This window comes from Zonotrichia albicollis, chromosome 2 (genome assembly GCF_047830755.1).
Source record: "Zonotrichia albicollis isolate bZonAlb1 chromosome 2, bZonAlb1.hap1, whole genome shotgun sequence".
NCBI lineage: Eukaryota > Metazoa > Chordata > Aves > Passeriformes > Passerellidae > Zonotrichia > Zonotrichia albicollis.
The window spans coordinates 35,464,743-35,490,972 of record NC_133820.1 but is presented as its reverse complement, the minus strand read 5'-3'; the positions used below and the strand labels follow the sequence as shown (position 1 = coordinate 35,490,972).

The window sequence follows — 26,230 nt, the reverse complement described above, 5'->3', positions numbered from 1 at the left end:
GATATATACCATTTATCCAGGCTGCTGAGCTCATGCAACTGAACAAAAACATCACTTGAAAAATAAAGACTCGGCTACCAAAAATAAAAAGGGGGTAAATTTTTCCATTCTGAATCAGTTGTACAGTCAACTCTACTAATCCTTCTTGACCAGCCTTGGAGATAGGGAACAGCTGTAAACATATGTCAGAATAATGGAATAATTGCATATATGGCTTTTCTGTACATAGCATTGCTATAAATAGCATTGCTGATCTCTCAGGACCTTACAAGCCACCTTTAACCCTATTCTGCATATCCTCATTGAAAATCAAAGGAATTGTATTGCTTCAAATCAGAATTCTTTTCTTTCTTTTCATCATGAATTGCAAAATTCACACCTTGTATTTGTCATTGCTCCAGGAATCAAAATTGCCACTAAGGCACTCTGGACCATTTTAGTTTATGGCCTGTGATATTGGTAAGATATAAATAAGGAAAGAAAGAAGAAAAATTAATTAGGGAGCAGGAGAAGAGGTTGTTTTCTTTGTAAGCATTAAAAACTTGAGATATTAGAAATTGTACTGTGGAAGAGAAGCTTGTGAGCAAAAGCAGAAGAATCACTACCTCCTGTAGCTCTGTTTTGGGAGAGTGCTGTGGTAGGAATGGCAGGCATACTTAAGATAGAGATGGTTTTGCTGATATGAGCTTGGGATACACATAATCTCCATTTCCAAGTGGTGTTGCTCAGCCCACATAAAAGAGGATGCAGGGAGAAGTTTTGGAGTCCTTTAATAGAGTATACATACATACATACATACATACATACATACATACATACATATGTAACAGAAAAGTGCTTTAGGTAAGCTTTGGGCATAATGGGTCTCTCTCTTCTGTACTTACAAGAGTAATTGACCTTATCCCTTCATCTTCAACCACATTCTTCAGATATCACAAAAGAGACATCACAAAGCTCAGGGAGTGTCAGACTGCTTCCAAGTTGCATATGTCAGTGTAAATGTCATGTGTAAATATGTATACAAATATGCCTGTAAATATATATATATGTAAAAATTAAATAGTTGCTTGCATATATGCATGCATGAATATGTATAACTGTTGAGGTTTGGTGTGTGTGTGTGCAGACGTATATATGTTATATATGTTAAATATGTGAGATATATTCATATAGTCACTAATTTCAGTCTAGTAACAGGGTCAAAAATAAGCTTGGCATGTCTGATTAAGAAACCTACTCTCTTTTCCAAAGCAGTGACATTGACCTTCTTCTAATGCAAAATAGAAATTGCACATGAGACAGAATTTTGGATAAAGACTGGACCTTAGGTTTCTGTGGTTCTAATGAAGAATATTATATCTGTAGCAGAGGAAAAACCTGTTTCCTTGTCTGGGAAGAAGCAGTTGTTTGAAGGTGCATGGGTTGGAGAATTCTTTATCTAATTCTTAGGGGGAAGCCTTAGCCAGCAGAAGATGCTAATGTAGGACACTCAAATTACTTCTGGGAAAAATTAATTTAGAATACATGTATATGATTCATTACAGAGCTATTTCTTTTACATACATGACATATGGTGCTTTCTGAAACTTTGTCTGGTGAAGAGCTGAAAGTATCTAATTGAGAAAGGTGGTGGCTTTATAGACTCCATTCTAGGAGTTTTGAGCATTGGAAGCCATTAAAAAAAATCCTGAAATCTGCAGATCATCTTGGAGTGGCTGTGCATAACTTCTTTTGGGGAAAACAGTAATAATGGATACCATAGTCCACAGGTATTCAGGGACACCTGTCCTCCATCCTTTGGTCCTTGTGTCATCTTGAAGCAGATGGATTCTTACTGAGTTCATGATGCAACAGAAGTTCTTGCACATGTATTTCATCTAAACCTGCTCTAATCCCTGTAGCCCTTGGAGATCATCTTCACTGGAAGGAGGAGTTGAGGGAGCTATAGTATTTGGGGCTTTGTGGTGAGTGTGAAAAGTCCCTTTCTGGGTGTTTGGGGGATAGACTTGGTGTATCCGTGGGTCATCTCTGTGCTGTTATAAATAGGCTGCTGTAAACAAGAGGACAAATTACTCTGATTTGTTCCAGACAGACATCCAGTACGTGCAGCTCAGCAGGCAGCTTTCTGAGTCACTGTATGCAAATGAAGCTTCCCATGAGACTTTGCAATAAAATAGAAGAAAGCTTCTTGTTATTTCAGTAATCATGAGCCACTGAGCCAAATAAACTAAGGCTGCCCATAGAGCCACCCTTAACCTGGGGGAAGGACTGTCTGTGGCTCCTGCTTTCTCTTCCATCACCAAAAGCACTGGAATTCTTAGAAGTCACTGGGCCATCTTGATTTAGCCAACTTTTGTGTTTTGTTTGACAAGAAAATGACCTTTTAAAAATGAGCCCTATCCTGTGCAGTCAAAGGAAAACTTGACCACTTTTGAGTCAGAGTAATGGTCCAGACTGGCTGCTGCTGTGCTTTTCTTTCTGGATTCCTTAGCTACCAGAGCCCACCTGATGCTTAAACAGCCATTGAAAACAGTGCATGATGTCTTGGCTCTGAGCAAAGAACAGTCAGAAGAGTCTCAATGGACTGATCAGCACCAATAAAGAGTTCCAATCTGACTGAGTAGATATAGGAACAAGCTTTTCTATAAATCCAAGATACAGCCACCCAGGATAGATGTGCTCATGGAGGGAGCTCGATATGTGAAATTGCAGGAATCATTTGAGAAAATGTTTGCACAGATAAATGTAATGAATTTCCTTTTCTCTCCTTTTGCTTTGTCATATTCCCATCCATACAAAGCCACAGTTTATCTTTCTGTCCTCAGGAACAAGGAAGCTGCCAGGCACAAATTGAAGAGCCCACACTAGCACAGAATGGAGCAAAACATTCTCCATCATCTGTACAGATCTGACCAGCCTGTATTTAAGCTTTCCCTCTGTGCAGGCACAAATGCAATTAGGAAACCTGTGATTTCTCCTGAGCCTTGCCAGTCTGACAGCTTGGGAGAAAGAAGTGAGGAGAATGCAGGGAGTCACTGGGCTAACAGTGATCAGCAGCCACACTCAAAATGTCTGTTCAGTCAAGGAGGGTGTTCTGGGCACCGAGGTCTCACTTCACCCCACAAACTGCAACATCTCAGCACTTGGAGGCACCGTGCTCATTGTCAAACAGTCTGTGACAGCCAGCACTGCCTCCGCAAGCACTTCATTCCCCCTCCCGCCTTTTCTGGAGTGGCAGGAACTGAAGATGATAGGAAACCAGAGTTAATGAAAGGTGAGGGTGTCAGACAAGAGAGTTATCCTCCTAAATGTACATCCTACAGTCCTACTATCCTACAAAAGTAAGCGCACAAATTAAAGCCCAGGTACTGTGATGGTGTGGAACATTGATGGTGCCAGAAGTAAGTAGGAGAAACAGAAAAAATATGTGTACTACAGAGTATTACAAACTAAATATGTGGAAGTGAAGAACAAGTGGCAGGCTATGGGACTGACTAGAAATGAGTAAAGAGGGAACCAAAAAGGCGGATAAAGGGACAGGCAGAAAGGAAAGTGTGGAAAAGGAAGAAACGCTATAGAATGAATGGGTATCATTTATACTGCATCCTCTCATGAGATTCTGTAACCAAAAAAATAGAGGTGATAGGATCTTTGAAACCTTCAAAAGAGATTAAACACACAATTTGCATTAAAATAAAATGAGGGTTGTGAGTGTAACACAACAAGATGGTCTTAAAAATTCTTCTCTGTATTCATAGCAGCATTCAGTAACATCAGCATGAGCTGAATGACTTAGAGCCCTACAAATCAAAGCTAGCATGGGCCCCAAACACTTCATTAAACTCCTATGCATCTACTATGCAATGTCAGTGTAATGCAATAGGTTGGGTATTTTTTCTCAAAAGCATGTATGTGTTTGTTCCCTACAAGCTATAGATAACTTCACATAGATGAAATTGCCACAAATTACTCATTCTAAGATTTTGGATGAGTTGCCACTTACTTTACAGTCTTCATACCACAGAAAGACTGTTCTGAACACATACATGCTGCATTCCTGTCCTGAATTTCACCACACATTTGCTTTCAAAGTTGCATCTATGCTTTCCTTGAGACTTAAACCAGAAAGACATTCTGATACATTTCTTAAAGAAATTGTAATATAGGTGTCTTTTTTGGAGGAAGCAAAGGGCTGCATGTAAGAAAACAGGCCCATAATTTCAGTAAGTGAAATTCTTACAAGAGAAGTGGCAAATGGAGTTAGCTCAGCTCCCACTTAGCAAAGAGTTTCATTAGAGCTGAAATGCAGCATCTGATAAGATACTTCTCTAGAGCCCCCTAACCTGTTAACAAGAATAGGAAAATCTTTAAAGCAACTCCAAAGAGTTTTACTCAGTATATAGCACATAGCAAGTACCACAGCCATGTAAAAATACTGAACTTGTATGGCTTTGCCTCTTGTAGATGAATCCCAAGCCAAGTGATCATTTGAGGCTTTCCATAGTAGGATATATTCCTTTAATTTACACAGGTATCTGTAATTGCACATTATATTAAGTGGCAAAGAATATGAGGGTTTTAAGACTGCAGTGGCCCCTCAGGCTGAAGCCTCCTGCTCCAAGTTTCAAAGGACAAGAGAATACAATGACAATTATACTCTTCTGAAATAGAAGGTTTATTGTGTACAGCCAGGGCAGATGCTCACTTAGCTGTAACTGAGCTGCTAAAACAAAAGCTGTGTTTACCTGCTGCTGCTCAGTAGATTTGAAGTCTGACATATCTGTTTGCTGCAATGGGAGAGGAGCCATGAGCATGCTTTAGGTTTAATGGCACACCTCTTGATGAGCCCTGAAATACTGCTCTGGGAGGTGAAGAGGAGGTGAAAATACTCTTCCCTCAGTCAGAAACCATCCCCAGACCATGAAATACACTTTGGCTGGGAAAAGGTGCATCACAAGGCTGTCAAAAAAGTACAAGGGTCAATAAAGAACCATGGACAAAATCTGTCAGATTTAACAGAACATTAATTCAATCTGCTAGGCTTTAAAACCAAGCTTTTCTTTAATTGATTTTGTGGGAATATAAACTGAAGCCCAGCTGATGAATCCTGGCAACTGTCATATGATTTCTTTCTGTAAATGTAAATAATAAAAGGATGTTCACTAAAAGACAACCTTTAAGTTAACCCTATTTAGAACCAGTTGCTTTTCTAATATATAGCACATGGATTTCCATTAGCATCGTTGAGATGACTTCGTACATACCCTGGGGCAAGTTTTGGCCCCAAATGTTCTATAATTAAGTGCTAGTGGCTCACACATAAACTCGAGATTTCTGAATACTTACTTAAAGCTGCTAGCATTTAAATGGCCACGACTGCTGGGGCCTTGATGTTAATGCCCCATTAATCCCTCTGCTCTGGGAGTCAGGTTTGCCTGCTTTAACATCTGTTGCACCAGCAGTAGGTGCACCTACCCTGGCAATATGCAGACGGTCAGGTACACAGGGGAGGGTCTGCAGATCTCTGCTGAAGGGACTGTTGTAGCAGAACCACAGCTTGTGTTGGGCAGAGCCACGCTCATTGCTTCTGCCTCAAAAATCATCTTTATGTATCATGTCCAGCCAAGCCCAGTAAGGGCTAACATTTTTTTTAAATGTCCTAGACTCCCATTTGAGTCCACCAGCATTTCTTATTTTAGCAGGAGCTGAGTCAGACATAAAATAGAGATTAGGTTTCTACTACCTAATACATTCTGAGCCAGAAAAAAAATTCTTTGTACTTTTTGGATGTCAAGACACCTGTATTTTGAAATTAGGATCTACTTGCATTTGACTGTCTCTTATTGCTCTGGTCTGAGAAATCTTAAACTTGTCAGAGATGTAGATGCTTTCTGAATATAGAAGCATGGCGTTGTTTGCATTAGTATTTGGGAGGTGTCGTAATGAGATCGTTCTTAGTGTGGATCCTACTATGATTATCCCTGTGGGGGATGGTTTGAAAACTTCAGCTCATATACGGAGCAAGTGCTTGCTTGCATAGAATTTAATATTTTTGTGCTCTTTGGATAACACTGACTTCTAGGTCATTCTCAGGCATAATCTCAAAGATGCTTTTTGACCTTTGAGGGACTTTATGGGGTTTGGTTGCCTTCTTAACATCTGAATTAGTCTGATTAGCTCTGCCATTGATTCTCTTCCATGCCTTGTCTCACTGGTTACAGTGGTGCACCCTTCCTTGGGGAAAGTCCAATATTGTTTCCTGGGGGGCAGAGCCCTATCTATTTTCCCAGGCTTGGGTGGAAGGCTGTGTAAACTGAGGAGAGGAGAGCCAAGATTGTTTCTGTGAGCTGAGAGGCCTTTTTTTAATGTTGGTATGAGGCAAAGTCAGACTGTTCCTAGTATATGATTTTAGGCAACATTTGCATACACACATGAAACTTCTAGGTAGGCTTATTTTATAAATCTTAGTAAACTTTAACAGTCCCTATACACTTAAAGAAAGTTGTCATAAGTATTGTCAAAGTGATAAAAATCACACCACTTTAGGCAGTTTGAGTCGCTAGTGACTGCAGTGTTATGCTTGGTGTTTAGAAAAGCTCTCAACTGTCAGTCATACCAGCAATACACATAGGGGTAAGAAAGCTGGTTTGGACAGGCTGAAGGTAATTAAAACATCCCCTCGATAAGGACTCACTCGATGAACTCTAAAATTAGCTCGCACTTAGGGGAGTGAGCAACATTGTATTTCTTCCTCATATTTAAGTGTTTTCCTAGCCAGAATGATGTTGGAAGTGTCTGTCAGCTGCTTGGAAGGTCCTCTGTGACATACATGGGGCTTCAGGATGCTGGCCCTTTGGAAGCTGGGGTAGGCCATCGATTACTACAGGAATCTTGTAAGTGTAGAGGTCAGGTTATCCATGCACATCAGCTGGAAAATAAACACCCAGCCCGCAGCCACCTTTGTCACAAGACTCCTCAGCACTAGGCAGATGCATGGTGAGTTTGTCTTCTGTCAGGCTCAGCAGGAAGTCCTTCTGTTCTTTAAAAGAACCTATATTTGGCTCTGCAGATGGACAGGTTACTATTATCCTCTTATCAGGGACCTGCAGAAAGCCAGTAAGAGCACAGGCTGTGGTTGGTCAATACATGGGATTCAGAGTTGAATAAATTTCCCTCTTTGGCTGCTCACATTTGCCAACATATTGTACAACTCTCCCACTCAGCACAGATGTTTGTAGAGTCAAGCTACAAACCGTGATCACCAATCTTTCTTTAAAACATGAATATTTGGAGGGATCGGGGAGTAATTTTTTAGTCATTTTTTACCCAAGCAATGGCCTGGATAGTAATGAGAATACCTTATCTGATATTGCTTCTGAATCACTGTTTCATTGGACCTTCAGCCTTGGGGTATGATTTGCAGTGCAATCAGTACTGCATTTATGTTTACCATTTTGTGCAGGAAGCACCGTTGCTGGTACAACCAGCTTAACTTCCTCATAAATGTATCTTAATGCTGAATTTGGATTTGGGCCCCTGAAGGTAGAGCAAAGGGAAAGTTTTCTGGATGCCTTGACCAGTGAGGAGAGTTAGCAGTAGTTTAACTCAGATGCCAATGTGATCTTTGTATAGTGTCACCTGAAACCTTGTGAGATGGAGGACAGACCGTGGGAGGAACCAACAGTCAGCAGCGCTGTACTTGTGAGACCTGGGGCTGAGTGAAGTGTCAGGAAGATGCTGCAGTGTCAGGAAGGTGCTGCCTTGTCAGGACTACATGGCAGCATAAAATCTGAAGTAGCCCCTCCTATGTAAGGCCAGAAAGGAGTTAAATCACTTAGTGTCTCTGGCTCAAAGAAGGTTGCCTTTTTTCCCCTTGCTTCCAGAAAATATAAAACCAGACGCCACTCAAATGAAGATATCACTAACCTAATTTTCTCTTTGATAACAGGACTGCCGCAAAGACAGACTGTTTTTCTTGCTGAAAACTGTCAATAAAAAGTTTATTTCTTTGTCTCTACTTTCCCCTTGCTTCTCACCCATAAGGCCTTTACTTTCCAGTTTAAAAACACCTAAGGATTATTTCCAATGCAGGGAAAAATCAGTCAGGATCTGATTTATTTGATGTAGTAACTTTGATGTCTTGGGTTTAGCTGGTGGTTTTCCTGTCTGCACTCCTTGCTGCTGGGGAGGTTACAGATAGTAAGCAACAGCAATGTTACATCTCACTGTGTCCAGACACTTGCACTCCCTTCACTGCCATCCCCTGCATGTCTCTGTCATACTTTCTGTTTGTGTGTGCAGCTTTTTGCAGTGTTTCAATACTCAGGTAAGTGGAGTGTTATTTTTTTCTTTTATAGTCTTATATCCATGGGTCAATAGTATGAAGGAGTGCAAAGCTCACTCTGTCTGTTGTTTACTTTCTTAGGATACTTTCTTGAGACACGAGCTCCTTTATTGCACACTCAGGTTTCTGGATTTTTGACACAAGCATTTAATCTTTCCACAGACTAGCCAACTCATGCTTCAGGAGGTCACATATGCTTTAAAGTCATTTCCCCAGCTCCATTATCACATCTTGTTGCCTGATCCATATATAATGCTCTGTTTTTATGCATTTGATAATCCACGATGTGTGGCTATTCCTCTTTGGAAACCTGATACTAAAAGTCATTTCCTCAGTGTGGTAGGTTTTACTCCTCGCTGTTTTACTTCTTTCTTCATATACAACTCTGCCTAATTCACAGGCTTATCCAATGAACATGAATTAAGTCTCCTTCTGGTTAATCATCTTCTAACCTACCAAAATGTGTTTCATGAGTTTCCATATTTTTATGGATGGTTTTTAGACCAGAAAAACAGTGTACCTTGGAGTCATCATCATCAAACTGGAAAAACAATCAAAACCTGCTCAGCCCATCTCCCCAGGGCCAATGAAGGATGTGTGCATTGCATGTCTAGTGTGTTTTGTCTAGGTCGGTTTTAAATACACAAACTTCAGTTCCTTCCCTCAGGAGACTATTTTTCAGGTTTATAATATTTTTCTCCTTGGAATTTCAGCTTCATGTTACTGGTCTTAATTTTTTCCATATACCTTCTTTTTTTTTTTTTTTTTTTTTTTTTTTTTAGTTTGTCATTCACACCTTTCAATTATATGCAGCTTGTTTTCATCCCTTTGCCCTCATCTGATAGTCACTGGCATGTACCCAGGCTATTGGAGATGTAGCTCTTAATTTCTTTCCCTAATAGCTCAGTTTTTCCACACACTGGTTGCTTATGAGGCTCTTCGCTGAACTGTCTCCAATCACACTGATGAGGAGGTGCCCAGAAACAAATGTCACATTCCAGGTGCTTTCACCTCAGAGCAGAGACAGAGAGACTATTGCTGTATCTTGCTGTTATGTGATGTGATTACTTAGCTTTTAATGGTGATGATTTGTCTCGACTTTTCTCTGTGTGTTCAGTCTAGACTGTGGCCATTGTCTGTGGTTCTTTAAAAGATTCTCTTCAGAAGCCTCCAGGCCTGTTCCATTGATCTGAATTGTTCATTTTCCTTTCAGGCCTCCTTCAGCCCCTTTCCTCCCTCTTTTTCCTCAAGTGTAGCTGTCAAAAAGCTCAGTATAATCCTCTCAGGGCTGGTGTGTTTCAAATACTTCAGTTAACAGTTCAGTTCCACCTGATTTTGGAGCCAGTCCTGTGGGGCCAGGATTTCTGAGGCTGCTTGCTCCAATGTGCAGGAAATGCTGGCACTTACCTTTAGCTAGCTAAGTCTATCCAAACCTTCTCTGAAAATTTTCGTGCCAGTAAAAAATCTTCATGAGACTAGGTTTTAAAGTAACATGCACACTCAGTGTGAGCACTTCCCAGTCTTTGGGTGACTTGAGCCTAAATATTTCACTTCTGATGTTTATATATACAACTATATAGAAAGAACCGAAAAGACATGCCATGTTGAGATACTCTGGAATTTTGAAGGTGTTTGTATTCCAGTACAAATTTTGCTTTGGCACTTCCTGTTAAAAGAACGGACGTCAGGTAAAAGTAAACAAATAATCTGAGCAGCTTCTTAAAATGTGTAAAATGTAAAAGTCAAGGCTTCATTTCTCTCCAGTGCTCTCCACCAGGTAAACCTACTTTGTCCACCTGTCAGTTGCATATTTTGATCTTTGTTATGCTTACAGATGTAGGGGTGTTTCTTTGCTTTCATGTTGCTCATTCCTTAAATATTTACCCCTGACATGCATATATGCAGATATAAAAAAAAACTTTAGCCCTTTCATATACCCAGAGTGCTTTGGGTTCATGTTTAGCTCTGGGTAGCAGCACTACTTGTGACCTTTGTGCTCACTGCAGTGTCCTGACCTCTGTGCTAATTTTAGCTCAGTATTGAAAAGACAGAATTTATGTCCTTGCTAGTGAATCCTGTTCAGGATAAGATAAGAAAAAGATGCATACCTCTCCACTGTCTGGTAACTTTGATAGTGCAAGATAAGAAAAATATGCAGAAGACAGTGGAAGGCACCATGAGCTGTAAACAAGCTGCTATAAATATATTTGTGTTGAAATGCATATTGAGTTCTCTCTGTCCTGTAGCTGAGCATGGCTGTGCTAGTCTTCTTGGGTTGGTAACACATCACTGCTTAGGGGTTTTGGTAGATATATTCCTAGTCAGTGAATTGATTTTAGCTGTTCTGTTTTCTGAGTTCTCTTAACTTTTACTAGAGACAGAAGTTGCATCAAACACTGATGAATATATCTGATTCTGCAGGTCTGATTTGTGGCATCTTAGTATTTTCTATTTGTCATTTATGTCTAAATAAAAGAGTTTGGAAAAGTTGTATCAAAGTTTTATCAAATAAGAATAATTGTCTTGCTTTTATAATTCTCTTCATTTTAGTGTTCTTATTTTGGATCTCTCTTTCTTTCTAATACCTAGTTCACTCCATCAAGGCCTATTCTACTATATCTGCTATTACAAAACTCAAAATTTTTAGAAAGCCAGATCTATTTTAAACACAAGCAAAACAGGTTGGTGCCTGAGGCTGTGGATTGGTGGAACAGAGAGACCACATGGTTGGTGCCCAAAGTCTTAGAGCAATGTGGTTTCTTGCCCGAACTGTGTGTCAAGAGTCTGTGTGAATAAACAACTCTACAAGTGGTCGTAACTCTTCATCTCTCTTCCCATCAGGCCAGCAGCGTGGTGTTATCTCGCAGGGAATGGGCACATGTACACAGCATTGTAAGGCTGCAGCCAGCCAGGGCTCCCTCTCACCATTTAGATTATTACGTTTGCAAGGGCAACTTCTGTGCCCATTTGGCTGGGAAGCTTAACTCTTCCTTTGGAAATAAAATGCTAAAATGGACCTTATTTGTTCTCTTCCTGTGATTTGAGGAGGTGATTGAGTTGCAGAACTTATTTTTCGAATGTTCCCCAAATCTTCACATTATTTTTGTCTTTCCTGCTATCTAATGGTTTCTACATAAAAAACTTAAAGTGTTTGCTCAACACCCATAAATTAAGATGCATGAGAAGTTGATCTATTATTATCTTGATTGGTCTAACATAGAAACTGAAGCACAGAGCACAGAAATATCTTTCTCAAGGCCAAGCATAGATTTCCCAGAAGTGTAAGTAGGACCCAGATTTTTTGATTCCTAATGCTGTTCTTTAAAATAAATAGAATTCCCTTTTAACTTGTGTGGATGTTCTTTGATGGTGATGGCATCTGAGTTCATATATATAAAATTTTACTTTTTGATCTCACATTCTATTATTATTATTATCATTATCATTATCATTATCATTATTATTGTTGTTGCTGTTATTACTACTACTACTACTACTATTATTATTATTAGTGGTAGTGGTGATGATGGTGGTGGTTATTGTTGTTGACAGCTCTAAACAATTCCTATTTTCATTTTGGCAGCCACGAGTTTTCCATCAAATTGGTGGAACTGTCACTTGCTAAACTTCTTCATAGCATTACAATTGATGAGATTGAGTTGAGGCTGCTTTGACTCTTCTTTTTTAACTTTATTATTTCTTTTTTAATAAATGAAAATCAAACTGATACGTTCCACATTTACACCTATACCTTCTTTTACTTGATATGATTGATGGCTCTGTTCCTTACTACTCCTTTTCTATTATCACATGTATCCATTTGCAGTGAAATACCCATCTGTCTTCACTGTTGTATTTTCACACTGCAGTCAAAAATCTCATTGCCTCTCAGGCACCAATTGCAAACCCTTTTCTTTTCCGTCCTTTCCTGGAGATTTGTGTGGCAGCTCAGTGCTGCTGCAGATTAAAACCTTTGCCTCTTTTTTCCTTACTCATGCCATGAAGTCATAGCTGTCTGTGATATCACAGTGGGCTGCCCTGGGAAGTCTTGTGATATCTGAAGGAGAGGATTATAGCTAGGTTAACAAAGCAGTGGCAGGACTGGAATGATAAAGGTGTTTATCATACCATAAAGCATCTTGGTAATTAGAAATTTAAGCACAGACATTTCCTGTTTTTTGAGGGAGAGCTGGAATTTTATCTGCTTTTCTCTCATGCTTCATCAAGGAAGTTCACATTTATAAAGCAAGAGGAATTGAAGCTGCACTTTGTTTTTCTCACTGTAACAGGGAAGAGAAAAATGTGCAGGCAGGCTAGGTCTATAACATTGATTTGTAACCAACAAAGGAAATGTCTACTTATAGGACACAAATCAATGTGACCAGACTGTGAAAGTGCAAACAGAGATGTGAGAAAATTATTTGATCATTAGTCTTCCTTTTGAAAAGACAGAGGGCCAAATTCTGCTCTCATTTATGAGGATGCAACTTCCATGAAAACCAGAGGAGACTTGCCAATGTAATTATGAACAAAATTTTATATGCTGTCCTTCTGATGGATGGAGGTGTAAGGCATTAGAGTCAGGAAGGGGGCTAGGCAGGAAGGGAAGAATGCTGTAGTAAAGAGGATATGCAGGTTTTGCTGTTAATGAACACAGACACAGAAAACATATTGATGTTCCCTCCCATGCAGAGGTGACTAGTATGAACTGTGCACCTCCTTAATTCAGTTGAAATCATGGAAGTTTTCATAAACCTGAGAATTTGTTGCCACAGGCTGAGATATTTTCTTGGAGACAGACTAGTCTCCTGAGAATTATCTAATCTTGCAGATTCTAGACTACAGGGTTCATTATCTAGGGAAACCATATATTAACAATAAAACCACTGTATTTTGAAGGCAGGAAGAAAATTTGGTGGTCTAAGTCCTCTTGGCCCAGGAAAAGCAATAGATACTGATTTGAAAGTGAACTCCTTTATTCTTCCATGGCTAGTCTTTACAAAGACAATGTGCTTCCTAGTTGGGGGATTTTTTCTCTCCTGGAGCTGTTTGCCTCCCCAGATTTACCCTGTAGATTGATAGATTTGGTTGTTTCTGTGCAAAATCAGTTTCTGAAGCTGTAGGTTGACTGCACAGTGGAACTTGGTCATAAAACCATATCAATACCACTATAGTTGTGTAACAGAAAATGTTGGTCTAGGATAAATTCACACACTGATTTGAATGTTTTCAGAACAAATGGATTATCTTTATGTGGCAGGCTGGATGTCAGATCAAGTGTCACCTGTCTGTGCCACTGTGACTTCAGGCTGGATTAGGTATCGTCTGCTCTCCTGCAGCAACACAAACTCCTGCTAATTCAACAGTAACGTGATCATGTGTCCGTGCCCAAACCAGGTCAGATCTACGCTGACAACTGAGCTGAGTCTGTTCATTAGTGAGGAAACTCATCTCGACTTCAGTTTCAGAAACACCCCCAAGTGGAGGCAAACTACCTCCTTTAGCTGCACACCCTGCTTCAGTCAAGGCTAGAGCCCCTCTTCAGCAGTTCCCTGCATTTGCGCAGGTACTGGGATTTCCCCATATGTCTCCATCCAATTCCATTAGTGCAGTCACTGGAAAGAGAAAAGCCAACACATACATACATGCACAGTTTTAAAAGCTTGGGACTCATTTGGAGAGGTAGATATTTTTATTCTGATTAAACTGCTCTTAATTCCTGGGGATATTGTTTTATTTATGCCACAATACAAGATTAAATCAGGCCGTGACTTCCCAACAGACAAACAAAGCGAGTCTAAACAAATTATGTTTTTGAAAGCTTTTGGAATAAGAATAATTTTGAATCTAAAATGCATTAAAGTGACATTAAATAACAAAAAAATCCATTCATTACAAGTTAAACTCCCCTTTACAGAAAGAGGTGCAACAAGTTCCGTCATTTTACTTTGTAAACTGAAAAATGTCTGCTTTTTGATTTTTCTGAACTAGTCTTGGCCTTTGAGATGGAGGCAAAACTCTCCCTGGTTCTTGCCCCCAATTCTCACATGTAGTGAATATCTCCCCTTGGGTGCTCTTTGTGTTGCAATATCTTGAAATAAGTGTCTTTCTGTCAGGCATTGCTCTTATATAATACATGTTGTCATCTGGAGTGAGGCACAGTTGTGCATATTTAGCTGGTTTGCTTTGTAATGCGTCATTACAAGTGACCGAAAACATGGTACAGGAAGTTGTTTGTGTGCTTTTTTTCATTGCTTATGCAACTCCCAAGCAGAAAATGTTCTTGAGAGCAGATGGTAAGAAAAGTCAATTGCAAGTTCCATTTTCCAGATGCATAGATGTTTCATGTCTTCTTGAAGCCAGTTCAGATGGAACTTTGGAAACCTGAGTCTAACTTTTGCTTAACCCTTTACTCGGTAACCAGTTAAATTGTTTCCTACTGGAGTCAGGCTAATAAAAATAGCCTGACTGCACAAGATCCATTGTGTTCTCAGATGCTTAGCTGGAATCTGGGACATGGTGTTATAATCAGCAATTAAAATATTAATACTGCTCTTCTAGCAAGAATGCTGCAAGTTCAGCATCTGATGCATGTTCTATGGTTTCCATTCATTTCTCTCTTTCAACTTTCCAAAGAATGCACTGTAACACAGAGGGGCCAATATCTGAATTTCTTACTGCTTGACAAAGGGATTACTAGATAGTGAAGGCAAATTAATTTGACTTCCTACAGAGAAGGTAAGAACTTCTTACCCTAGGGCAGTAACACAGTCAGCTCATGACTGCATGATACTGATAAACTACAGTTTACAACTCAGTAGGTTTCTTGTTTGATTTAGTTTTTTTTCACTTGCTCAGGTCTTTGGACTTTTCACTACGGTCTTATTGCTACTGAACTGTAGGCTTTTATTTGATAATAAATAAAAGTATTAGTCCATTTTTTTTCCCCATTTTACCCACAGAAATCTGTGGGACATCAGATGAGTATTGTAGACTAACTTAGTGGGAGGGCAGCCATGAAAGTCGATCTGCAGTTGTTGGCCAGAGCAGTCACTTTGTGAGTTCAAACACAGTCGAGGTTTAGTTTAGGTCTGACTTTACTATAAGGTGATTTGTAGATACAGGGATTCATAAGAAATAAGACACTTGATCCTATAGTAACAATACCAAATTGTCAGATGTTGTCCATAGATCCCGAGAAAACAGAAAGTAGGATTTCTCCAAAGATACTGCCGGGCATGCAGCATGACATGCCTTGGTCAGAGGTAGGCATAGAACCAGAGTCTGAACATCTGATCCACTGAGTTTTGATGTTTTCAAGTACTCTCAACAAACTTTCAAGAAAGATTATCTGAACTAAGAAAGATAATAGATTTATAAATAAAAGCCAAAGAACATTTTTTATTATGTCACCTAAGTTTTTTGCTGTTTCTTCACACATGTGCTCTATTCACACAGTGTGAAAAGATGAACCTAAATTGAACTCTCAAAGCTGAACAAATTCAGAAGTGAACTGACTTTCCAAATCCCTGGCTCCAAGACATCTCTTAAAATGAGAGAATACAGGGGTTTGGGATGACTGAAATCTCGCTCTTACGTTGGTAATAGCACGTAATTCAGGTTTTGATGCCCAGAAATGGTGATTGATGGTAAGAGAGGTCAGAAGGAACTGGTTTCTTTGGCAAACCTTGTGAAATAGTTCAGAACCACTCCATTTGCAAAGGGGCTCCTGAGGGAAGTGGTCCGACACCAATCCCGTCAGAGTTCAGGAAGTGTCTGGACAGTGCTCAGTTACATGATTTAGTTGTAGATAGTCATGCAAGGATGACCTCCTACTGAATGAAAGTTCAGAACCTTGTGACACCAGAGTAATCTTCAGAAACTTCTTCTGTCTCTAGACCACTCACAGATTATGAAAAGAATAGTATTTTCAATTCATAGAGAAGTTTCATCTGAAGACCTCATTATTGATTTGCAGCATTATCTATTAGCCTTCAAGTAATGAGGGAGTTGCATATTGTCATTTACTTTTCTAAGGGGGAAACTGAGAGGTGTAAAAACAAGGGTTTCTGAGAACTATGAGAAGTACTTTATTAAAATTTGGGCCTTCCCTAAGAGACAGAAGGAGAGTTAACACCTAAAAAGGCTGGAGCTTTCAGGACAGGATCCAATCATAGCCTTCACCATTCAATGTTCTCTCAAAACCAAACAGAACTGTTGGGCTTTTTTTTTCACTCCTTCTTGCTGCTTGGCCTGAGAAGCAAATTGCACATACCAGACTGGCTTCTCAAGGCAGTAAGTGAAAATGGCATTTTAAAATAATAGCTGCCATGTCCTGCAGCTCAGAACTGTCATACTGCATGTGAAAAGCTCACTCCTTACCAGAAACAAGGCACAGAAAGTAATAGGGATATGTGTGTGTGCGCATGTGGATGTGTCTGGGTCTGGGACGCAGAATCCCTACCTGGGAATGGCTTGCTATTATTAGACATGCAGTTACCAGAGGTTATATAAGACAATTGGAGCTCTGTTTTTTTAACGGAGACATGATTTGTGCTACTTGTAGTAACAGTAGCCACCTCCAAAGGAGACAGAAAGCAGACACAGACAAAAGGCCAAAGAAATCAATGCTGGCTGAACACAGCCATCCTCCTGATACCTTCTGCTTGCAAACAGACTTTAGGTTATCAGCTGTGGAGGCTGATGCCAATTCCAAAGAGTTCTGGAGTTACTGAGCCAGTACATCTGTATTGATGGTGTTTGCAGGGCGTGGTTGAGGCTGCAGGATCTGTGAGGGGGTGACAGCATTGGGCACACTTTGCCATGTTCCCCGCAACGTCTCTGGTGTTCTGCAGGAGGCTGAGGGAGCTGTGAGCAGAACTAGCACTCCTACTCTATTTTCTCAGTTACTCCTGCTGGGAAAGACTGGAACCAAAACAACTTTTGGCTCCTCTGCAGTTAACACTTCTACAGACATTTTTATAGTAATGTGGAGGGAGAGTCGAGACCTGGAGTAGCTTTGAACTTCTGCCAGCACTCTTCATTAGAGCAAATTGTGAAATCTGATTGAACTAGAATAGCTCTAAGCTCCCCTACAGCTAAGATTCCTGATCCATCTCCTATGGTACTTCATGCCGATCATGGCAGAAATCAGAATATCTGCAAGAGCCCTGATAATTTTGTTCATCTGGACCATTTTCATATAAGATTTTCCGTCACAAAATAGCAGGAGTAAGGTAGCTGCCAGATTGTCTACAGTCAAAAACTCAAATCACCTCCTCACAGAATTTCTTTCCTGATAAGAAAAAGTACTGAGTTCAGACACTGGTGCGGTGCTTATTACAGAGTCACTTTCCAGAAATAAAAGGTGGGTAAGTTGCTATCAGGTCCCCTCAAGTTACTGCCATTCCCTACAATGCCTCCTCTTGGAATGTTGTGGATCTCCTATAAAATTTCAATTCAGCATCATCTAAACCATTCTGCATAGTAACTTCTGCTGTCAAGGAAGAGACGCTGAAGATTTGCAAATGGTCTTTTTAGCACTCAGGAGACAGCCCTCCTACGTTAGCAGAACTTATCCAACAACAGAGCCAACTGCCTTCAGTTTCATTCAAAGAAGTTTCGAAATGACCAGAGAAGAGGCCTCTAAAAGCCACAGAAGAGAGCTGAACACTGAATTAAGATAAATCCCAAAAGTATCATTTGCTAATTCTGAAGTAAGAATAACAATTATTGCTAAGTTATTTTCCTTAATGCATCATGCTGCATATACTGTACAGAAGTCATTTCAGCTACTATTAATGTTAGTAATCATTCTCCATCAGCCACACCACATACAGTTTTAAGGGAATAGTGAAAAAGCTCAGAATAGCTTAAAAATGGCATTGTAGTCATATTGTGACTCTGTGTTTTCCTGGCACAGGGTGTTTAAAACCCAGATCTGAATAGCACAACTGGCAGTGACATCTCTACATTTCAGGCACACTTAAGAAAAATCCTGGTTTGATGCAGATGATACATAACTTTAAAAAGCAAATAATTATCACAAATATATATCACACCTCAGGACACTGCTGTCAGTGACTTGACATTTCCAATGATGAGTTTCTCAAATGCGCATAACCATCAGATTTGATTGAGCAATGTTTTAGAATAATTCACATGCTCATCTAGAACTTTTTTCATTGTGTTTTGGCACTGAAGCATGAAACAGGAAATCTACAGTGGTTTTCTCTTTGCTTGTGAGGAAGCAAGCGCTTTGATCAGTTCTATGTACTCCAAGGCTGTAGTCAGTTATTCCTCAATGGATAGTGAAACTAAAGCCCAGAGTGACTCGGTTTCTCTGTGGATCCCGTGTGATATTTTATATATAGTTTTTGACATAAATCAAACAAGCTTTCATTTGTACAGTTTGAGGCCAGAGGCAGCAAACACACAGGAAGAATGGTATGGGAAAACACGTTTGTGATGCTTTTTACCTTGTCTTTTCACTGTGTTGGTTACAGACTCTTTAATGAATGACTGGCAAGGGAAATCTTCAGAGATGGAGACAGTCATCCAAAACAAAACAAAAAAAAATTTAAAATAATTTAAATTTTTTCATAAGTGACAGTAACACAGTTGTTTAGCTCAGCATCCAGGCAGTGGTGGTAAAAATGTTAAAACTTAAGGAAAAGATTGCTTGCTTAAGACTTCACCCCTCAGAATCCAAGCAATTGTGATTTTTAATATAAATTTTCCTCTAGTAAAGGCATATAAAAATCATGCAAGTATTTTCATCTCCTTATAAAACAAGTCACATAATGAAAACTCAGGGAGAGGAAGGAATTCTATCACAAAAATGCTGAAGTTTTTTTGGGAGGAAGGAGGGTGCTCAGTTTTTCTGTTTATGTGTTTGATAACCTGGTTCTTGGTGCTTGAGGAAACCAGATGTATCAGAGAAACTTTTCTTAGTTTGAAGGGGATAGTCCCGTGACAGAGAGGGCAAATCTATTGAAATTTATAGCTGAAATTTCCACTGTCCTACATGGAATTCTACCTTTAATTAATGTAAACAGTATGTCATACTTTCTGCAAGCAACAAGCCATGAAAAAAAACCAGTATTTAATTACTTTTATCACTTACCATTTTGTATCATGTTCCATATTCATCAAAGAGTACTTCCAACTTATGACTGAGATAATTTTTCAGCATAAGAACCACAAGCTCAGTGGCCAGACACTGATGCATCAAGTGCTGTACCACTGTGACCAAGAAAGATTGGGGTATCACAGAACCAGTGTCAATGGTGTAAATCTTGATTAAATTGTTATGTGCTGAGATTACACAGTCCCTGCACCTCGGTGAAAATACATTGTCTGTTTGAAAATTTGGTTACTGAAACAGGGAGATCTATTCTTTGAGGACATTCAATACTTTCTACAATTTACCAGTATCTATGGGACTAAAGGGTTTCAGGGTTTGTGCCAAAGTATTTACAAGGACAGCATTTCCTGAAACCAAAGCAACATGTAGGGGAAGAAACTCAGCTCATTTTCTTCGTATGCTTTCATTGTTTTTGTTCTTCCTGAAAAATAACGTCCTTTCAGATTTCGTTTGACATCTCCATGATGTTGAACAGATTCAGAGAAATCACCAATATTTTGACAGGGTTCCTTGGCAATGAAATGTTCATGAAGCTCATCTGTCATGAGCTAATCTGGCTCATCTAGCCAAAGCAGTAGCTTAGGCGGATATATTACTGTAACAATTTAATTTCTACACATTTTCTTCGTCTCTGGTGATTGCAGTGATGGCAATTCATATTTCAGCTTCAGAAACATTGGTATTAATTGCAGCACAACTATACCTTTACTTTTGTGAGAATCTTGCTTAAGACAGCAAGGCAATGTTATGTTGTTTGAGTGCTGCCTTCTTGTTAACAAGACAATATTCTGATTGCACTGGCCATCCTGAGTGTCCATGGCTTCAAAACCTGAACTTCTTATTTGTTCCCCTCCCATGAACCTTTTGAATTTCATGCCATAATGCTGGTGCCTTATGAACCTACAGCATCAGCATATAAATGCCTGAGGCTGTTTATACCCTCAAACTGCTTCTATTAATACTAAGTATGTGTAGAAAAGTAGCACTCAAGATTCAACAGCACTCGCAGTATACAAGCACTACCCACAAATCAGTCTGTTCCTGAGAAAGGTTATGTAGGTGCAGTTCCACTGAGCACAGATGATTTACTCCATATTCCACACCAACATCAATAAAATTAGGACTTATCTGTTTGCCTCAGTCACACCCCACTTTAATGAATTGCTTTGAAAATTACGTGGTTTCACTCAGCATTCAGATACAACTGTGAAGGCTCCAAAGTAGGAACACACAGAATTCCATGTTTTATACCCAGCAATGTTCTGCCGGAATAAGATAATTTTAAAATAATGATAATGCATATAACTCTACATACATATTTATATATATGGTTACTTATATGTATATATCTATGTATGTGTACAATACTGCTTCTTCACGTTCCCACATGTGAAAAGTGCTCTGACACACTGCTATGGTTCAGTCTGGCATCACAGATTTTTATATTCATTTAAACCATTAGCTGAATGTTACCGCAGGGTGACCTGCTCCTGCTCTGAGGAGGAGGAGGCCTACCAACTACTTACATTTAGTTTCCTCTTCCAAGTAGAAGTTATCTTCATTTCAAATCAGGTGTGCAAAGTCCAAACAGTTGCTTAACATTGCCAAGCATGGTTTTATCCTGCTCTGCCCCCTGCGAGGAGCAGCCAAGAGAGCAGCACACGTTCTGCGTGGGCACCTGCCACACCCACAGGTGTGGAATTTACACACTCAACACACTGAGCGTGTAGAGATCTTCATTAGTGGAAAATAGGTTGCACTCAGATCTTAAATGAAAGAGAATGTTCTGGACTGAGGCCTTGTACCACTGCCCCAGGTAGGAGGGGATTTGGCATGGGAAGTGGAAAGGAAAGTCAGAAGGAGAAGAGTCATCCTTTTCAACCTGAACTCTTAGGCATAGTTAGCTCTTACACTGAGAGTACTGCTTGCAAATAGAAAGAAATATCAGAAGAATCAACAGAACAAAAGTGAGACCTCAAAAATGCCTATTCCAAGCGCCAAAATCAAACTTAAGGATTGCAGCTTAGGATCAGTGAAATTCTATAGTATCAGATAAAAGGCCCTGAAAGAAGGGAAAAATAAACAGATGCAGACAGGTAATAGAGGGCCTCTGAGTGAAATATTTGGAACATAATGGAGACTTTCCTACAATGTAGACTTTCCTGCTATTCTGGATTTCAGTAAGTACCTCTGGGACTTCAGGGAGAGATTTTTTTCTCAAGTGCTATTGCAAACATGTCCCTGTAGGAAATTGGCCTTTACCAGGCAAGAGCAGTCCAGCCTTTTTAAACAGTCTTTCTGTAAATGTCTAATCCATTAACAAATTAATTTCTGACTTTTAGGCTATACTGATAGTGGACATACAGCATTCCCAGTGGAAAACAGAAATTAGCCATTTCCTCTTGGAAATAAAGCCCTGACTACTGTGAAAAATCCATGCTTATGGCCTTCTCATAACATGTTTTGTGTTGCTAAATTTTTGTCATTTTTTTAGCAGAAGTTCTGGCTTCTGCTGAACAGTGGTTTTTATACGTTGTCGATCTTGGTCTCTAAAATGTTGGGGTTGGACATCTACCTATAGATAGCCAATGGTCTAACCTTGTTCATACAATGTAAATGCCATAATCAGTCCTAGTCTGACAATGTACTTTCTCCTTATAAACAGTAAAATATATCTGGAATAACCCACTTTATGTAGAAAGTTGATTCTTGAATTATGTTTGCTGATGGCTAACACTGCTGTTTTCATCTCCTCCTTCTTGCTGTGGCCTTAAGAACTTAATCCAAAATCCTACTCCCAGAGAGAAAAAGTGACCAAAAAGAATTAAATTTAGCCTAGACAGCCTAGTCTGAAAAGGTATCATGACTGTGATCAATTAAAACTCAACCCATGATTCAAGAGAGCTGTACAATATATGCATTAAGATCAGACATGCTAACTTCCGAGGCAAGTTACTTTCCATTGCCTCATGATAGACAGCACTGTTCCAGCACAGTAAATAAGAGTAATCAGAATTAAGCTCACAAGAAGCTCATCTTTTAATTTTTTCATTACTAGGGATCAGAGGAAAGGCAGAAGGAAGCATTCTGATGATATCAGGGAAAAGACTCTTGCAAGAATAAAATAAATAGCAATTAACTAAAAACTTGAGTCTACTTGATTGGGAATCACTAAAGAACAGTAAGAGTAGATTGTGGTATCAGGTCTCAAGCAAAGAGAAGGACTTATTTTGTTGATTGTCCCTTGCTAGTCAGACATAGGAGTGTTCCTAACAAGCAGGGAATACTCAATGTGTTTGATGGTGTCTCTGAGCAGACAGAAGTACATCCAGGGGGAGAGACAGAAATATCCTGCAGGGAACTAATCTAGAAAAAGCCAGTTTCAGGACCAAGCAACAGCAGTAAGTTGATGTTTATAATATTTAAGTCATCTGTAAAGGAAATATGATGGTGTGTTGTGTAAAGAGCAGAGTCAGGCCAGTGCTTGCTTCTGTGTGTTTTAGGTAATACAATATGACAGACCACATCAGATCAATGGTGCTGATTAATGAACAGCCCTGGAAAGGTAGCTAACAAGAGATGAAAGGGTCAAGACACAAATTTCAGGAGTGAGAAGGAGGATCAGTGCCTCAGAATACAGAGTTATGGTCCAGGAGCCCATTAATCATCAGCATTATTATGTAAAGCATCACATTTTCTCCTGACTTAATGCCCATTGCAACTGCACTGAAGTCAGTATAAAAGTGACCTAAAGTGTACATCTTAAATCACAATCTGTAGTACATCACTACTCTCATAAAATGGACCTTCCTTAATAAAAACACTGATACAATTAATGTTCCTCACACCCTCTAAATTACCAGATAAAACTTGGAAAGAGCAAGGTGGAGTAAAAGTGAGCATATATAAAATGCCCAAGTTACTATCATTAGTGGGAATATTTAAGTAATAAAGTCTGCATTTCTGGAATGCATTCATGCAGAACATTTATCCTCCAAAATCTTAATTAAACACACAGTACCCCATGGAACAGAAATATAATGATTTCCTTCTCTGGATAGAAGAGCCCAGCTATACAGAGGAGAAGTTACTTAACTCAATGTCATACATCCCATTCCTCTGTTGTCCTGCTTGTCTCTCTTTTTGCCCAATCTTCTTATGGTCAAAGATCCTTTTCCTCTCATTTTTCCAAAGTTAAATTAAGTCTTTTACAAAATTTGTAGTATTTCATTCTCTGTTGCAATACTGGGGTCTTAAGAAGTACCATCAGCTTTGCTGATTTTATGTACTTAAAAAGTACCCAACAACTGCTGAGGATCTCACTGCTTTGTGCTCATCACACTGGAAAAAAGAGAGATGTCTTCCCAGGCCACAGCAAAAAACATGGAGAAAAATGAAGATATTTTAAGTATTGCGTTTCACAGAGATTTTTGAGCCCAGATTTTGTAGAAGACTTCCAACAGCCCATCTCTAATAACTTGTCTGCCTGACCCTTGTTGGGAAGCCAGATTGAGTGCTAGGCAGTGCTACAAGAGAGAGCCACTTGGATTGGGATCCCAGAGATTGGAAGAGCAATAATGACACAAAAAGAGAGGTGACAAAATATGCAGGATTAGTACATGCAGTTCTTAGGTTTCTCTTGTGTGAAATTAGGAGCGAAGTGAGCAGGAGTTCTGCTGAAGTAAAGACTAAAGATCCGATCCTGTGATTTTTCTGCTTCTAGTACAAGTTTAAAATGTTATCTGAAGTACTAGGCAGTCTCTAAGGCATGTGGGATTTATGCCTTAAAAAGGTGAGTAATAGCCAGATAAAAGACAGACTGATGTGTGCAAAGTGGATGTAAGAAGCCAAGGTCAGCGTTAACAGAACAGATGGGGCGTATATGGAGGTGGGAAGGAGAGCCTGAAAGTAAGTCATGCTGAGTGTCAGCAAGGACTTAAATCTACAGAATCCTTGGGCGTTACTACACCTTTGAAATTCAATCCTTAGTTCTGGTCAAAAGTGTCACTATTTTATGTAATTCTTTCAAACTAACCTGATGCATGTGGTTCCTCTTCCAAGCCCTGGTGAAACTCAGAGGTTCAGACTAAGTTGTGAATTTTGTGCGTGTTTGAATTTACTTAATTTGCAATTTAAAGCAGACTCCAAGAGGGGAGAACCTAAAAAACTGGAATCAAAGAAAATGTTTGCTTGAACCCCTGTAAAATGTAGCTGCCAGGTTTCATGTAGCCTGTTGAAATGAGAATTTTGTATATATCCCAGTCACTAAGGAACATCAGCATTACAAAATGTGTGAATTGAACATAAAACTGAATGTATATTTTGTGAAGTACATTATTACAGTGTCATCTAAAATTGTTCATTGTGTCTGTTGGTGCTTATTGAAGTGTTCCTGCTGCACAAACAGTGGGGTTTTTTGTGTTGCTTTTTCAGACATAAATTCCACCTTGCACAGTGACATTAGCTACCTGTGAAATAACAATTACATCTCTTACCATTTTTCATTCACCTTCTTGATTTCTTTGATAAAACAACTATTTGCTTTTCTGGTCTGCTCAGAGTAAGCAAGATCATTTTTCATGGAAGGGGCACCAGTGGCTTTTCTGTAGACAGGACTGAATATGCTGATGTCTCAAGAGTTCTTTACATAAGTGAAGTGAGCAGGATTTAATTCTGTCCCTGGATGTCAACTTCAGACATACTCCCAACATAACCACAGTGACCCACCAAAGGATAATAAGAAGCTAGCAAAGGAGGAGTTCTCTTAGTCTAGAGAGGGATTCGAGTCCCCCAAAAATGTAAATACTCCCAAAAACTTAGATCTGGATGGGGAATCACCATCTAATAAATATTGGAGTGGAGGTTTTTCTGTGGATCCCTTCTCATCTCAGTCCACTGGTTCCAACTATCTGTTTATCTCAGAAGATTTCAGTGATAAAACTGCTGCTGAGCTGAACCTTTCCTGCAAGGGTGGCAGTAAGTTACTTCCCTGGTGTCACTGCAGTAGACCAGGTGGCTGAGAGAAAAGCGGGGTTTCTGCTTTGATACAAGCCATGCTTTTTGTGATGTAAAGACAGCAAAAGACACAAAGTAGGACTCTTCCCTTCCTTTTCCTGCCTTTCAGTCCTGAGGAAGTGTTTGTTGCTGCTCAGAACAGCACTGGCCTTGTTGTTCAGATGAGATGCACTTGAATGCCAAGTTTGTGCTAGCTCTCTATCAGTGCTCTGTCTCATGTCATTGGAGTGAGAGACTTCTGAGGAGGAATCCTGCTGGTAGCCCTTTGGAGGAGTCCTACTGGTAGCCCAATCCTCCCTCTCCTCCTTGCTTCACTGGATTAGGTTGCATGGGCAGACTGGGGTAACTGGGGACTGATTGTGGTCGTTTGCAGCCAGGGCTGGAGGGATTGAAGTGAGAATTCAGCACTACCAGGCTGCAGCCAGCTGTACTCGCAGCACAGAATGCCAGTTAGAGTTGTAGCAAGTTTTCTTGCTCTCAGTAAATAATTATTATTTCCCCCTGACCTTTCCTTCTGATTCTTCCTGGTACAGACACAGCCTCTCTCTGTTCCCTGCCCCAATGAACGTCTGCACTAGGTCCAAGGCTTGGAGTAATTTACCTGAAGAGTGATACCATTTGGAAACCACTGTAAGTATATTTTATCTCTTATAAAAGACTTCTTGTTCAGCAAAATAAGACATCTTACAAAAACAAAAACAAACTGCAGCACCTGTGAGCCTTAC

General features: G+C 39.7%; 1 protein-coding gene across 4 annotated transcripts in view; it reads left to right on the top strand.

Moving 5' to 3' along the window:
• The window catches only part of ZBTB20 (zinc finger and BTB domain containing 20), a 121,427-nt gene that overhangs the window by 35,324 nt on the left and 59,873 nt on the right, over positions 1 to 26,230 (top strand). For all 4 annotated transcript variants that reach the window (XM_074534747.1, XM_074534749.1, XM_074534748.1 and 1 more), the window contains one exon: positions 26,039 to 26,135. The gene's annotated coding sequence lies outside the window, so the exon portion shown is untranslated. The remainder of the gene's footprint in view (positions 1 to 26,038; positions 26,136 to 26,230) is intronic.